At 46.2% G+C, this 15,959-nt stretch overlaps 1 protein-coding gene across 1 annotated transcript in view; it reads left to right on the forward strand.

Moving 5' to 3' along the window:
* LOC102548061 (uncharacterized) overlaps positions 1-15,959 on the forward strand; it is a 169,261-nt gene that overhangs the window by 82,968 nt on the left and 70,334 nt on the right. The window lies entirely within an intron of this gene.

Below are 15,959 nucleotides of genomic sequence, written 5' to 3' on the forward strand. Positions count from 1 at the left end.
CATGTGCTTTGCTTCACATTTAGCAATCTGTTGCCCATTGCTGCCTGCTATATGAGATCTTTCCTGTCTATTCCTTCTTTTAAAAACACTTTATTTATTATATAGAAGTCTACTGTAGCTGTCTTCAGACACACCAGAAGAGGGCATCAGATCTCCTTACAGATGGTTGTGAGCCACCATGTGGTTGCTGGGATTTGAACTCAGGTCCTCTGGAAGAGAAGTCAGTGCTCTTAACCCTGAGCCATCTCTCCAGCCCCATGTCTATTCCTTCTTTGCTAACATTTATTTTATGCATATAGATGCTTGACCTGCATGTATTTTTGTACACCTCTTTCCTGCCTGGTGCCCACAGGAGCTAGAAGAGGGCACTACAAATAGTTGTGAGCTGCCATGCAAGTGCTGGGGATTGAACCTGGGTCTTCTGGAAGAGTATACAGTGCTCTTAATCACTTGAGCCATTTTTCCAGATCTCCCCTTTTCTTTTTAACATTTCCAAAGAGTCTATGTTTTGGAGTTGTATGTATAGTTTGTTAATATTTTTCTTAATTATTTGAGCATTTCACATAATGTATTTTGATTATACTTACCTCCCCTCTGTGTTCCTCAAATTATGTCCTCTCCACCAAAAATGAGTATCCCTCTCATTTTTCTTCTTCTTTTTTTTTTTTTTTCAGAGCTAGGGACTGAACCCAGGGCCTTGAGCTTGCTAGGCAAGCGCTCTACCACTGAGCTAAATCCCCAAACCCCATTTTTTTCTTTTAAAACAGCCATTCCGTCCAGTTTGTGCTGCCCAAGTCCTCTTAGGAATGTGTTGCCCAACCACTCTGGGCCTTGGGACACAATTCCAACTCCCAGTGACTTGGTACTGAGCCTATAAGACCATGTAGTATCACAGTGACTGGACACTAAACCTAGAAGGCCATGTAAGACCAGAGTGACTTAGGTACTGGCCTTATTGAGTCAATCCTGACTCACAGTGACCAGGCATGGCATCTGGGAGGCCCATCCGGGGTCACAGTGTACTGACACTGAACCTGGAGGCCACCAAGTTTGAAAGTGAACTGGCAAGGGATTGAGAGAACTTGGAGGTCCACAGTGAGCTGCCACTGCACCTGAGAGGTAGTGTGCATTTACACTTACCTCACACTGAGCCTTGGTGATCATATGACATTAAGTGTGGGGTGAATGGCACACATAGCTTGCAGTGAATGGCACCGACTCTGGTATGACATGTGGGTTTTAGTGTTCAGATACTGAGCCTCTAAGGCTCACCCGTTCACAGTGATATGCTGTGGACCCTGGAATACTGCAGGTCAATAATGACTGGCACTGAACCTGGGAGGCTATGTAGGTCCACGCTCATGTGGCACTGAATCTGTGAGGCCTATGTATCTCACAGTGACCCAACACAGAGTCTGGTATGCAGAGTGACTTGAGACTGGACCTGGGAGACTGTTGTGGCCCACACTACCCGGATGAGCATGAATGACCAGGGGACCAATAGCCGGGAAAGTCTCTTTAGTCTCACAGTGACAGGTTTCTAGCCTGGTAGTCCATGCAGGTTCGTAGCATCCGGGCATCCAACCTGGTTTACATGTCATGGCATTGAGTCTAGTAGGGCTTTCGAGGGTAGCACAGAGCCTGAGAAGCAACATGGATTCACCTTGCACTGAGCGTGGGAGGCCATGTGGATTCCTAGTGATTCAGCACTGCCTTGGGATGGCGTGGGGGTTTATAGCCACTGGTACTGAGTCTGGGTGGCCCGTGTGGTCACAAAGATATGCCGTGCGTGTTCACAGTGACTCGGCACTGTCCATGAGGCCCCTGAGGATCCATGGACCCTGTATTGGGCCCGAGAGGCCATGAAGTCTCACAGTGACCCCTGGCATGAGACTGTGACATCAACTCATAGTCACAGTGGCCTGGCACTGAGCTTGGGTGACCCGCACACCTTCACAGCCACTGGTCACTGAACCAGGAGACCACACAGCTCTAAACTGACACAGCAGGGTGCCCATGAGGCCTTGTGGCTTCACTGTCACCCACCTCCCAGACTGTAAGCCACTCGGGTAACCCTGAACCTTTGACGCTTCAAGCTGTTCACAGTCATCCGACCCCGAATACGGGAAGTCATGCTTTGTCAAGGTGGATAGCACTAAGCTCGCAGGCTCTGCAAGGTTCTCAGGGAGCTGGCAATGAGTTTGCAAGAAACCTGGGTGGGTTTGCACCTACAGAACCCTGGCCATTCCACGGTGAGACCAAACTGAGATTGGGATATCAATTTATACCTAATGATCTGGCACCGGACCTAGTAGGCCCGACACACAATCATGGTCACTCAACGCTGAACCAGGAGGTCACAGAAGTTCAAAATGATTGGACCCCAGTCCTGGGAGAGCCTGGGCTTAAATAGTGGGATTTAGGAGGCCTTGGGAGGCCCAGAGTGACCTGGCACTGAGCCTGGGAAGAACTTGGTTTTGCAATGACCTGACAGGGAAACTGAGTCCATGCTGGTTCCTAGTGGTTGAGCAGTGACCAGGTAGGCCATCGGTGTTCACAGATAGTTGTTGCATAAAGCCGATAAGTCCACACGTATTCACAGTGACCTGTGTGTGACTGGGCCTTCAGATCATGCAACAACTTCTCAGTGGCTTCCCACTTAAACCGCAATCTGAGTTCAGGCTCCCAGGGCCCTGAACTATGCCTAGGAGAACCATGCAGGTTCACGGTTAACCAGCACCAAGCCTGGGAAGGCCCAAGGTGTTCACCGAGAACGAGTGCTGAGCCTGGGAGTGTAAAAGGCTTCTCAGTGAGCCTGCATTGAGCCCGGGAGGACTGTCCAATGACAGTGACAGAGCACTGGGTACAGGATGCCCCGCAGATCGCAGTGGCTTGACACTCATTTCAGCAGGTAGCCCTGATTCACACTGCTCAGGATCATCAGAAGCCCATGTAGGGTCACAGTGACCTGGTCCAGAGCTTCAGTAGCCAATGTGTCTTGTCACCGAGTCACCGAGTGGGAGGCTATATGTGTTCTCAGGGTCCCAGCATGAGTGTGTAAGGCAATGGGACTTCACAGTCACAGGCACTTTGAGGTTTTTGTGGGATCAAATAGACCCAATGCTGAGCCCCGTGGGTAAAGTCTCAGACTTCTAGAAGCATTTTTGATAGGTCCATGGAAGCCTCTTTACTGGGATTGAATAATACACAGTGAGTCTTACAGAAAGACTATTTATAACAGCAACCGTCTGAGGTCTAGCCAGGACACTCCTTTCAAGGATCAAATGGAGGGAGCACGAACACTTGCTTCCGGCTGACTTTCTCGATAGCTACAATAGGCTACCTTTCCATTCGTCAATACCACGTCCATACAGGACAAGAAACGAAGGCTGTGCACAGAAAACCATCGAAGAGAACTCTTAAAAATCGTGATAAGGATGCTAAAGTGAAACTCTCCAGAATTGATAGCTTCTGGCCAGGGTGCAGGTGAGGAAGGACTCAGTTTTCATTAAGGGATCGGCCCCTGGGAGTTTGCTCCAGTGCATGTATGGGCAACACAAATTGGATTTTTTTCCCTTTTCTTTTTTTGGGGTGGGGTGGAGTCTTTTAGGTCTGGGCAGACCTGGGAGGTCTGGGAAGTGGGGAGGGGGTGCTTGGCGTTCATGATGGGAAATTCCTGAATAATCAATAAAACACCGTGAAAGAAAGGAAAGGAAAGGAAGGCTCCATGCTTGTAAGGGTTTGTCCTAGCGGTTAGAACTTTGTCTCTTTAGCTTCTTTGGTGAAGCAATTAGTGCTTCAGTTGTAGGAGCATGGCCGTTTGAAGTCATCTAACATCTAACTTCGCTTTGCGGGTAGCGGGCGGCAAACACAGGGCCTCCGGAATCCTAGACAACTGCTCTCGCTCTGAGCCACGCCCCAGACCAAACACTCCACCCTGCCATCTTCCTGCTTCCGCGGTTGTTGAAGAAGTCTGGTTGATTCTCATTTACGGCTTAGGAAAGTAAGGTAGATTTCCATCCAACTTGACCGACTGCCTTCCAGATACCTTTCATTTTCCGTTTTGATGGAAAATGAAGTCCGAATATACTAGGTATTGTTATTCTTTGCATTTATCCTGTCAGATCCTCAAGCCGGGCCCCAGTCTCCAGCAGGGGAGCCCCCACTTCTTTCTCAGGCACCTTTCAGTGATATGGACCAACTCTGTCTTTATAGTATATAACACCATTTATGTGTTCTATTTCTTCTCTGTCGCAGTAGATCTGAGTATACACCCAAATACACAGGTGCATAAAGATGGGTCTATATGTACATGAATCCCCACATGTTTTGGGGGGTTGTTAACTTTAAGTATATATATGTATTAATATATCATTTTTTAATTAAATGTAAACTGCAGTGTACATTTACGAAATTCAACCATAGCAAGGCAATAATGGTTCCTGCGCTTGGGGCAGGAACGTGTACTTTATGATTCTTTTCCTGTTTACTAGATCCAAGATGCGAGCACACTCGGTTGGGTGGCGTTCCGCCTTCCGTCCAAGGGTGAGGCTGTACTTTCACTGTACGAGGTATCTTAGGTAGGATATGGTGCTAAGTTGAAGTGTGGCTAGCAAGCAAGCCTCACTCTGTGCGTGTGTCAGCGCTGGCATGGCCGCCCCTCACGCCTGAGAAGCTCAAGCTGGGAGGGATTAGGACGCCAGCATTTGATTCTCAGAGTTGTTGCCCGCTCCCCTTGGAGCCCTGACAAGCAGTGACCTTGTCCAACCCCGCTGAGCTTCCTAGATTTGCTGGCTTAGAGCAACACATGGGAAGGAGATTGTTTATTTTTAAAACATAAGAAAAAAAACCCCACACACACAAAAAAACACCAAACCCATGCAATCTTTCTAGGGCCTTTGTGATGTCTGCGAGCAGCAACAGAAACATACAGACACACATGCAACGTATGTGTAATCACTTCTAATTAACGTCAGCTCTTCCTGGAAAACCAAGTGTGAACCCTTAAAGACTTGTCAACTTCTCTGCCTGTGAAACTTATCTACTTCTAATTGTGAGGAACAATGCACTCAAGGTTAGCTATAAACGACAGCTTTCACAGCAACGAAAAAAAAAAGTCTAAAAACTACATCCGAAGATGAACACATTTATGTGAAAGCGTGCGTTCTCTTTGAGATAAAAATATAGTTATTTATGCTCACCTGAGATGCCTTTTTTTTCTGCCTAAAAGAGAACAAGCGGTCCTTTCTGACATCTGTGAGAAAATAGATGGGATTCATTTGAAAGCTAGCCCCAGTGTGGAAGATGTAAGACGATGACGGCTAAAGTAAAGATATGCGTAGTGGATTGGAAAATAAACTTAAGGTACAGCTTTACCAAATAAAAGGTTCAAAGAGAAAAATCAGACGATTCCCATGTGACCCCCTGAGCCTCGAACCTCCTCTGCAGATTTTGAATGTGGGATGTGCTTCCAGTTATGACCACGAGATGGCAGTAAGAGCATGCTTAAATGCCGTAGTCCGTCTGCGTTTAAGTGCAGAAACTTCCAAGTGTTTTCCTGATTGTGTAGTTAATCCAGGCAGGTAGCTATTTCCTTTGAGGGCTTTGTATGAAATACTCCCCGTGTCTTAACTTTAAGGAACATGTTAGAAACTTTTAGAAAATGTGATCAGCTACAGAGCCGGAGTCACACAAGGAAGATGTCCTCTTTGAGTTGGAGTCTGATCGGGAGTCCCCATGTTAGGTCATCCCAACCTTATCCTTGATTGACACAGACTCGTGAGCTACAAGGTCTCCAAGTCTTCACAGGGGGCTTTGATCAAATGAGACAGAAAAAGGAACAACGACAAGAGGGGTATTGGGAGAAAGAGGAGAATGTTCATCCTGAGTCGTTGAGTTCTACTAGTTGAAGTAATTTTGGGACATGGGGCGAAGCTGGAGAGATAGGGTGACTCTGTCAAGGATCTTTCTAAAAGAAATAGCCCACTCTTTAAGTCAGTTCCTTACTGAGCAGTGTGTGTGTGTGTGTATCTGTATGTGTGTGTGTGTGGTCTGTGTGTGTGTATTTGTGTGTGTGTGTCTGTGTATGTGTGTGTGTGTCTGTGTATGTGTATGTGTATGTGTGTATGTGTGTGTGTGTCTATCTGTGTGTCTGTGTATGTGTCTGTGTGTGTGTGTGTTTCTGTGTGTGTGGGGGTCTCTGTGTGTGTGTATCTGTGTGTATGTATGTCTGTGTGTATGTGTGTGTGTGTGTGTGTGTTTGTGTGTGAGTCTTGTCACGGGAACGGCTTAAGTACAAATAGAATAGATGTCTTCTCAGTGGGAAGACACGGTAAAGAGAATCTGTCTCTGGAGTAGAAGTTCAGGCTGTGTGGCCTCTCGGATTCCCAGATCTACACTCTATGGTAGTGAGCAACAATGTGCAATTCTGTTTAATTCTGTACTCCATGATGGGGAAGATTTAATCAGCCGAGAAGGCGTCAAGCAAAGAGTAGACAGTGTGTGTTCGAGAAAGTACCAACCAAACAGTCGAGTTTGCCTAATCTAGGGAACCCAGTGGACTCCACCGGAATTGTGCTGCTGTGTAGGACTGCTCAGGAGAGAAGAGGAAGAAGAGACTTCGTGGCTTTGGATATCTCAGCATTCCCAAGGCGACAGGAATATTTGGCCTTCTGCTAATCAAAAACTGACCTCATGACAATCCTAAAAGGGAAGGCAGAGACTAGCTCAGGTGAAAATCATCTGGCTATGCTGCATTTTCTTAGAGGACAGAGCCTCAAGGCTAACTCAGGGAACGAAAGTCAGTCTGGGAATGGATGATCCCAGCTGGTCTGAGGGGGCGGAAGTGGGACTTGTTTGACCTTCTAACGGTCGCCGCGGCATCTGCCAAGACCATAAGCCCCAGAGAATGGCTGGCTCTTGAAGTACATCACATGAACTCCGGAGACTGATAAAAGCAAAATAAAATATTTCCACATAGTCTGTGTGCTGAAGAAGAGAATTACAGCTGTGATATGACTTGGCTTGCTCTTACCCAAGGCCTTGAGCTATTAACAAGCCCAGTTTTCTAGATAAAATAAGTCCATGTGAACCCAGCAAAGGCCTTCATGATATCTTTCTATCTAGAGTTTGGTTAAATCATACGTGGTTTTTTTTTTTTTTTTTTTTTTTTTTTTTTTTTTTTTTTTTTTTTTTTTTGGATGTGTTTGATATTTCTTTCTGCTGCCTAAAGAGAAAGGCTTACATTGAGTGTGGGAGAGTTAAGAGCCCCACTGTTTACCTGGATTCTTGACCGCCGTCTTTTCTTGGCAAAGGGCATCCCCAGTGTCATAGATGCTTGGGGGGCTATTCTGAGGTGTCTCCCCAGGCATCTCACTGTCCCCAGGGCCACTCTGCCTCCTTCCTGGGGTTTGTGTGCCTGAGGCACAGGGAGAAGTTCACTTATCCACCAGTGCACAGTTGTGACCTGTCTTGTCTGGAAGTTAAGTATGTAAAATCTGTTGTCATCAACCACTTCAATGTTTTTGTTTGTTTGTTTTGTTTTGTTTTTTTCTCACGAAGAATTAGATGTATTGAACACTTTCCCCAGTCACCTCATGTTTCTAAAGACCCTTTTTACAAAACAAGCCCTATTTGTATCCCTCTGTTTCCTCTCCAGAGGCATTGTAGACAACATTCTAATGATTACAGAAAGCCAGCTTTCGACCTCAAATAGATAACAATCTAGCCCACAACAGAGAAAGTATTTCAGCTTTCTCCTGGTGATGTGTGTTAGGAGGATGTGAATCCAGACACTGGCTCATGACTTATAATGATCCGGAAGTTCAGGTTGGCTCTAGATCTTAAGAACAATGGATATTTTCAAGGTTCCTTGGCTCTGGCATCCTTGATGCTACTACAGTAGTTAACCACGTTCTACGGTGGAATAGGCATGAAGTGAGGTTACTATAGACTGACTGGAAGCACTTGTGCTGTTGCAATGGACTCCTATCGGGGGAGGGGGCTCCCATCTCATTTGAATGTGTGCTCAAAGGAGCAGCTGCTAAAGTCATTTAACACCCCACTGCCCAGCCCCTATGCTGCTTGCTGCTTCCGAATTTTGGTCAGAGCAAAAGCAGATCCTAGCAAGGACTCACTAAGCTCCCTGACCTGGCCCAGAACCACACCCTTGCTCCTCTTCAGTTCATTTGGCTTGCGGTCACACAGGCCCAGCTGCCGCTTCTCAGTGAGCTCCCGGACACTCCCAGCTCCAGCCTTCCTGCTGACTGTGGTTGCTCTCCAGACTTTCTTCTCCCAGATGTCACATAGGCCTCTGACATCAAATTCATCCTCGTCAGGTGTCACCTCACTTCCACCTTCTTGGCCAACCCGTGTAAAATTACCCTGCTCCAACCCACCACAGTGCACCGACCTCACACCCCACTTTCCTGCTTCGTTTTCCTTCCACAATCACCTAAGAACACACAGAACTCCACCAGGATAAAAAACATTGCCTCCTTTGTTCACTGCTGTTTTGTGCCTAGAAGAGTGTTTGGTGCATAGCTAGTACTCTGTAAATATTTAAGGAAAGAGTAAACAAAGAGACGCAGACCATTCCTCTCAACATCCTGCTGTACAGGGAGCGAAATGATGTCATCAACCCTAGGCCCAGTATTTCAGTGGAACCATCAGAGTATGGCCTGGTGGTAAGCTCAGCTCTGTCCATGACCTTCGGTAGCTTGTGAAAATCTCCCAGTGTCTTTCTGTCCTGCCTGATAGATGGATGTTTACCTTCTTACAAATGTTAGAAACAGTGAGACTTGGAAGCACCTTGGCCAGTTAGGAACTCTGGGCAGGTGAGATGGCTCGGTGGGTAAAGGTGCTTGTGGTCAAGGCTGAAGACCCCAGTTCAATCCCCAGGACCCACACGGAAGGTAGAAACTCCAGCAGATTGTCCTGGATGAAGCCTCTGGATGAAGCAATAAGGAGAATGAGACAGGATTGAGGGAACAGAGTACTCTGTATGTGAAGCCCAGTGAGACCCTGGAAAAGAGGACTCTATCCACACTCTCGTGACACCCACAGCAGAGGCAGGGAAAGTCTATTGTTCTTTGCCTAAAGCCAGAGGTCATGCTAGTTGAAGGCTGTAGCCCTTGCTTCTGGTACTTTCTGGGATGGGCAGTGACATGGGCTTATCAGGACTCCCTTCTCCCCACACTGTGAGGTGAGTATCTACATCTTGGTAGGTCAGAGTAAGAAGTTTAGAGAAGTTAAGAAACTTGACCAGCTTCCCCATACCTCGGTGCCCAGTGTAAGCCTGCCCGGTTTCCCGTTCTGTGAATGGCTTCCCATTCATTCCCAGGCACGGTTATGAATCAGACCACTTGATGTAAAATCTGAATGTCTGAGAACTAAACGGAAGGCTCGTGCCTTGAAGCCTGTCACTGGCAAGGCTGAGGCAGGAGAATTGTAAGCCTGGACCATGCGGTAAGATCCTGTCTCTAAAGCAAGTGAACAAACACAGGAAAGGAAGGAAGAAGATCTGGGAGTTTTAAGAATAAACGCTCATTTTCTTCCGTAGAACTCACTGGGCGCCTCCCAATGCGGGGTAATGACTCATGGGCTCTCATCGTTCCTCAGCTTCGCATTGTGTCTGCCTTCTTCTCAGCAGCTTTGATTTTCCCACAATGCTTTGGGTGTAGTGTGGGTCCTCGATTAAGTGTTTGGTTAAGTGAGTTCAGTTTCCTACATCCTGTGCTCAAGTATGACGTGACCACTCTGGGCAGTCCCGAATGCTCTCACTGTAAAGCCTGCTCCAAAAGGAAGTGAATATTGGCTCAGGGAAGCTGGCGAAGAAGTGAAGGTTCCGTGGACAGTCTCCATAAGAATGACTCACTGGTGCTGAGTTTGGAACCCATTGGGGGAACCTTACTGCTGTATCCAAAGAGACTCAGGACACTAAGTGCTTAACCTCAAACATGGTAACAACACACCAGCCCATTTTGCACACTTTCCAGCTTATGAAGGGGAGGTTATTAATTTTTCCAAACTATCAATGGCATGTGAAAGGAGTTGATCTAGTTTTCTACCCAGCTGTATAGCTCCAATGTGTTTGTGTGTCCAGGAACCTACAGTGCACATGAGCTTGGGAAACAGAGCCCACCACTGTATGGAGAAACCGTTACAGGCTATTATTGTCTAAGAGGCTACTTACCCTGAAGGCCTTCATAGCTGACTCAGAACACGATCGTTCTCAAGACCAGAAAAGAAAGGCAAACACTGAAATGCAGACGTTTATGTTGACCAAAGTCTGTCTGTGTTTGTAAATGACAGCTCAGGCCAAGTTCAGCTTCCTCGTTTCTTAGGAAATTTTCTGTCGAATGCATAAGTGGAGAGAAGCTGTGTCCCTCCGGATCTGATTGTATTCTGTCAACTGTAGTGGGGTTATAAGCTAATTCAGATGCATTTTATGTTATACCAAAGGACATACCGTAGATACTTAAATTTATCTCGAATGTCTTCATTGGCCCCAGTAAATTACAGGTAAGAGGTGAGGAAGCAACCTGTCTTTCCATTTTCTTCTCAACACAATTATACACACATACCTTCCTCACATCCACACAAAGAAACACAGTCATAATATTGATGCCGGGTGGTAGCAAAAAAACCATTATATTGAAGCCCGGTAGATTTTAGATATTATTTTCTCTATTTAGGTTTTGTGGGTCCACGAGTTGACTCAGGTATTTTCCATGAAAAGTCAGGTTCTGGTTACCATACATCCAATAAACATTCAGGTGTCTAGATTGTTTATAGATGTGGAAGTTTACAGATTGTCTCTCCTACCACCCTCCCGGATAGCGTCTGGGGCGTCTGGAAGGAAAAGAAGCTTAGAACCGTGCTAGGGAGACGAGGAGAGAAGCATGACCGGCAAGACCTCTCTGACGAACTTCAACTAAAGGGTCTTTGCGAATGACTGCTTACACATTGGCTTCTACACTGCAGCCAGCTCTGGCTTTTGATTTGCTCCCAAGTACAGTTCAAGGTGTGTGTATTGATCTATAAACCCCTGATGCTTGCTCCCTAGGTACCAAGTGACATCTCTTTGTGTACCATTGTGACAGCTGAGGTCAAATGGAGTGCTAACAAACCTCCAGTATAAACACCGAAAAGGTGTCCTTGATAAACTCTTCCCAGCTCCCCTTCTCTGGTTGGTTTGGGTCCAGTCAGAAAGGAATCACGAAGCTAAGCATGCTTAACCTAATTCTCCACTCAACCAACCCAGTGTTGCTTAGGTCATTTTAGTATTTCAGACCAGGACTAAAGGTTTTTAATTATTAAGTTACTTCATGTATTAATTCATGTTATACGCATACGGTGTATGTGGGCTGCATATGTGGGTATGTGTGAGTGGAGGTCAGAGGTCAACTTGAAGTGTTGTTCATGAGGAATCATCTACCTATTCTTTTTTTGGACAAATATTTTCACTGGGACCTGGTGTTCTCCAACTGAGTGGGCTGACTGGCTAGTGAGCCTGGGGTCTGCCTCTCTTTGTCTCTCCAGAGCTAGGATTACAAGCAGGGGATGCCTTGATTACAGCTTTTTACGTCAGTACCGGGACTCAAACTCAGATCCCCATGTTTGTATGACAAACACTTTCCCACCTGAGCAATGTCCCCGCCCCCTAAGGCTTTCTTTAGAAGCTTAATTTGTGTGTCTCTGGGCAGCATCTGACATCCTTCTGGAACTTTCCTTCTGGTGTTTCTAGGCCATTCAGAGCTGAACTCAGTTTTGCAAAGTGTTCTTCTCCAATAGGTGGCCCCAATTGGAAGATTGTCAAATTTGCACATTTTCGGGCCCTGCCTCTTATCTACTGAGCCAGAAACAGCTGAGGAGAAGGAGGTGAAGGTGTCCTCCGTGTACCTGTGCCATCTGAAGCATGGGGTGATTTCAGGGGAACCCCCTCTGCCCACCCTTCGCCCTTCATCTGTTGCACACCTGAACTCCCCCTGAGAAACAGCTCCATACTTTCAACTTTAAAGGTCAGTGGGAGACACAACTGTCTAGAAGCTGTCAGCAGCTACACAGATCTCAGGGCGAACAGTTTAATACTTTTATTTTTTTCTGGCTTCACTAGGGGGAACTGTTTCAAGATATGGACGTTCAGGTGTGCAAGAACCTTGCCCGCTTTAGAGAGGACTATTGCCACAACCAGAAGGGAGAGTGAATTTCGGGGGTGTGGAGGCAGGGGTGGGGGCTACAGTTTGGTAGAGAAATCTTTGTGTTGTCACCATCCGAGACGGTTTGCAGAGAAAGTTATGAGGCTGGAAAGCTTCGCGTAGACGAACAAGCACGCAAAGACCAAACACATTCATCCTTGCTTAGAGATGAAAATGCTGGTTTGCTGGTGAAGCCCGCAAATGTCACCAAAGAGGAAAATATAGCATAGGAAAAGTAGCATCCAACGAAGGAAGAATAAACGTATACACCTTCTTTACAGTGGGTCATTGTGGAACTGAGAACTTGGCCTTAGAAAAGAACTACTCTCTCTATGAGCTGAGCATGCGCCTCAGAGACTGGGCGCCTGGTCAGTTTAACACCGACTCCAGCCTCAGCCCTCCCCACACCCGGGTGAGTCTCTCAGGTTCCTGCGGCTGCTCCTTTCCTGTAAACCAGGAATAAAAACATCCACCTGCCCCTGAGGGGACTCTGGGGACCTGACTGGCAGATGACAGGGCTGCCCTTTATGTTTTCAATATGCTGCATAAAAGCTGTTCTGCTTGTTGGCGCACTCTTTTGTTCCGTTCCTCCGTAAGCAACCTTTAATGGCTCTTTCGAAAATCAATCCCGTTTGTAAACTCGATCAAGTCATCACGCGGAGCCTGAAGTTTTAACTTCGGAAACTGAAGTTGCACAATAGCACATGGCCAAATGTGGAGCTTATAGGAATTTTAAGACGTGGAACGCGGCCTTGCGTTCGATAACAGCGGTGCTGAGGAATGTACAGCTGTTTGTCTTGGAGTGTGTAGTCCTAGTCCTCGGAGAGCGGGGAACGGCAGGGACTGCCTCTAACTGTTGTAATCTACAAGATTATCCCATTAATCATATTTGTCTCTGGGAGCACCTTAGTTCTAAATCTAAATGTTGTTTTTTCCCCCCCGATGCATCACAGGCAAGAAAGCTAATTGAAAACATTACAGGGACAAATTTCAAAATGTTCCTAAGGACAAGATGAGTTTTAGCTGTCAATAAAAGAAAAGTAAATCGCGCGCATCCAAACCTGGACTGATCTGAGTTTTTTAGTTTCCTGTTTCTTTGTTTATTTTTCTGCCCCCATAAAGTGTTATCCTGTAGTATGAGCTGGAACACTCTAGTGCTGTCTTCAGGTAGCTCCATTCTTACCCTGCGTTCTTAACCAGACAAGACAGCCGAGAGTCCCAAGGCAGGCCAGGCGGTTGGTTGGGAAGTGACCCGTTTCTTCTCTCCCTTTCCACTCAGAATTAAATGTGGGAGCTGCAGATTAGTCTGAGGTCCAAAAAATAAAAATAAAAACGAGGTCCAAAATAAAAAGCACATTTAAAAAATGGGATTCAGATGTGCAAGGTTGGGATGACAGACTTTTCATTCACAGTATCTGATGTATGTTAGCCCCGTGGTAGTATGTCTCCAGGTCCAGGCCTTCTACAGCAGCTGGTATGACTTTGCAGGCTGTTTCTGGAACTTTCTTCCAGTGAGAAGCTGTACAAATTTTAGTGTATGTATAGAGAGATATGATACTTTACTAAGCTTGGAAATTAAAAATGTGTGGTAGGAGGAAATCATTCACTCGATAGGCTATCATGATACACATTGGAGCTAACTATCGAATGCTGATAAAAGCAGAACATTCTCTTAGCCTCCACCTAGAACACAAGAAAAGGAGATAATTCTAAATAAGCTTTCTATTGATTAAAGATCCAACTCGATCATTAGTGGTTGAGAAAGACACATTTGTGATTAGTAAGATATTAGATTCTTAGATCATGTGTTTTAAATTGGTGGTCAGGATAACTTCAAATTTGAATGACCCTAGATAAAAGAATGATTTGGGGGATAAACGATCTGCTTTGGGAGCCCAACCACAAAGGCAGAAGTCAGGGCTGCTCTCATGAGTTTGTATGTTTGTTTGTTTTGTTGTTGTTGTTACTTTATAACATTAGCCAGAGTGACATTGTTTCCTTATAACTTTAGCCAAGGTGACTGAGACAGGTGTTTCATAGATTTATTTATTTGTAAAATGTCTTGTCAATAATGTGTCAAACCCAGGGAGTAGAGATTTGTACATCAAACAAATGTTTCAATTTTTCTTTTGCTATCATTCTTGGTGTGAGTGTGTGTGTGTGTGTGTGTGTGTGTGTGTGTGTATGTAAACATGTGCGTGTGCATGTACCCATCAAGATCAGAAGTGGCTATCAACCACTGTACACCTTATATTTTATTTTGCAATACCTGTATGCAGTGATTTTGCAGGGGTGGGTCGTGTGACTTCACACATGTGGAAGAAAGGAGACAACTTGTGAGAGTTGGTCCTCTTCTACCACGTGGAATCATGCACTTGAACTCAGGTCATCATGCTTGCTTTGAGGCAAGTGCCATTCTTCACCCACTGAGCTATCTTGCTGACTATGAGAGTGCTGTAAGGGAAAGGTCAGAGATGCTTTGGCTGAAGTCCAGATCAGGTTCTTAGCTGGGACTCCAGAGTGTCCCCTGAGAGTCATGATCTAAAGAATCTTTGGCCTGGAGGAGGCTTCATATAGTAGTCATAGACTTTGTTAATAGTGGGATGCACCCTGAAGAAGGACAAACTGACAGCCTGCGTGAATGTGGCTTTTCAGTAATTTCCACGATGAAGTTATTTTCATCAGAGAAGTTGCCCAACGTGTGCTCAGTAGGGACAGCTGCCCCCCCCCTTGTGTCTCCTACGTCAGCCGCTAGAAAGACAACTGAAGATTTAGAAGACCTCTTCTGTGCATTTGGAATGATGTGTTGATTCAATAACAGCCCCACACTGTAGATTTCGAGGCAAGATCTTTCACTGAACTTGACTAAACTGACTGGCCAGCAAGTCCTCTGGATCTTCTCTCTGCTCCTCAGTGCTAAGTTTACAGGTCCATGCTCCCATAGCTTGGTGTTTACTGGGGCACTGGGGTTCTAGACTCAGGTTCTCATGCATGTACGGCAAGGGCTTTACAGACTGAGCTATGCCCTCAGCCCTTCGACCACTGTTTTCTCCATTATTTCTATGTCTATCCCGCCAACTCCCTTGGCTTGGGAAACAGTGCAATTGCTCGTATATTTAAATGTGTGGCTACAAAGCATGCACCTTTAAACGCCCCCCCCCCCCAGCCTTCGAGTTCTTTCTTTACAGCATGTCAGTCGAGCCTGCACACTGTAGCTCAGTGGGCAGGCCAGCGAGCACTCTGCAATCGGCCAAAGTGGGAGAGCGCTAGACAAAAGCTGTGAGCCTCTCTTGCCAGCTGTGTGGTCTTTGGCATATCGGTTAACAGTCTCAGAGTCCCCCAGCTTTTCAGTCTGCAAGACAGTCACAGCCACCTGTCCCTTATAAACTTACAGCGCTGTAAAATCGTTCAAGGACTCCGATTCAGCTTCCCAGACGAGGAGTAGAAGGAGCCCATTTGTGTTTCCCCCAACACACACTTTCTCCATCCACAGTCTAAAAATACAACGGCAACATCTGGGGCCCCTGGTGGGGGATGTGGAACTTTGGCAAGGGGCCATGAGGGGGTTGAAGGGCTGTGAGAGGCACAGGTAACCACATGAGGCTATAAAGGGAACTGAATCCAGATTGGCTGGTGGTTCCGTGTGTGCACAGCTTGGGTTTTGTTAAATCATTGTGCTTCCCTAATCCACACGCAGAAGGCCATCCGGGGTGAGAAATGGGCACCCAGCTCCTGTGTGATCACAGTGTTTGAGATAAGTTT

This window comes from Rattus norvegicus, chromosome 18, assembly GCF_021556685.1.
Source record: "Rattus norvegicus strain SHRSP/BbbUtx chromosome 18, alternate assembly SHRSP_T2T, whole genome shotgun sequence".
NCBI lineage: Eukaryota > Metazoa > Chordata > Mammalia > Rodentia > Muridae > Rattus > Rattus norvegicus.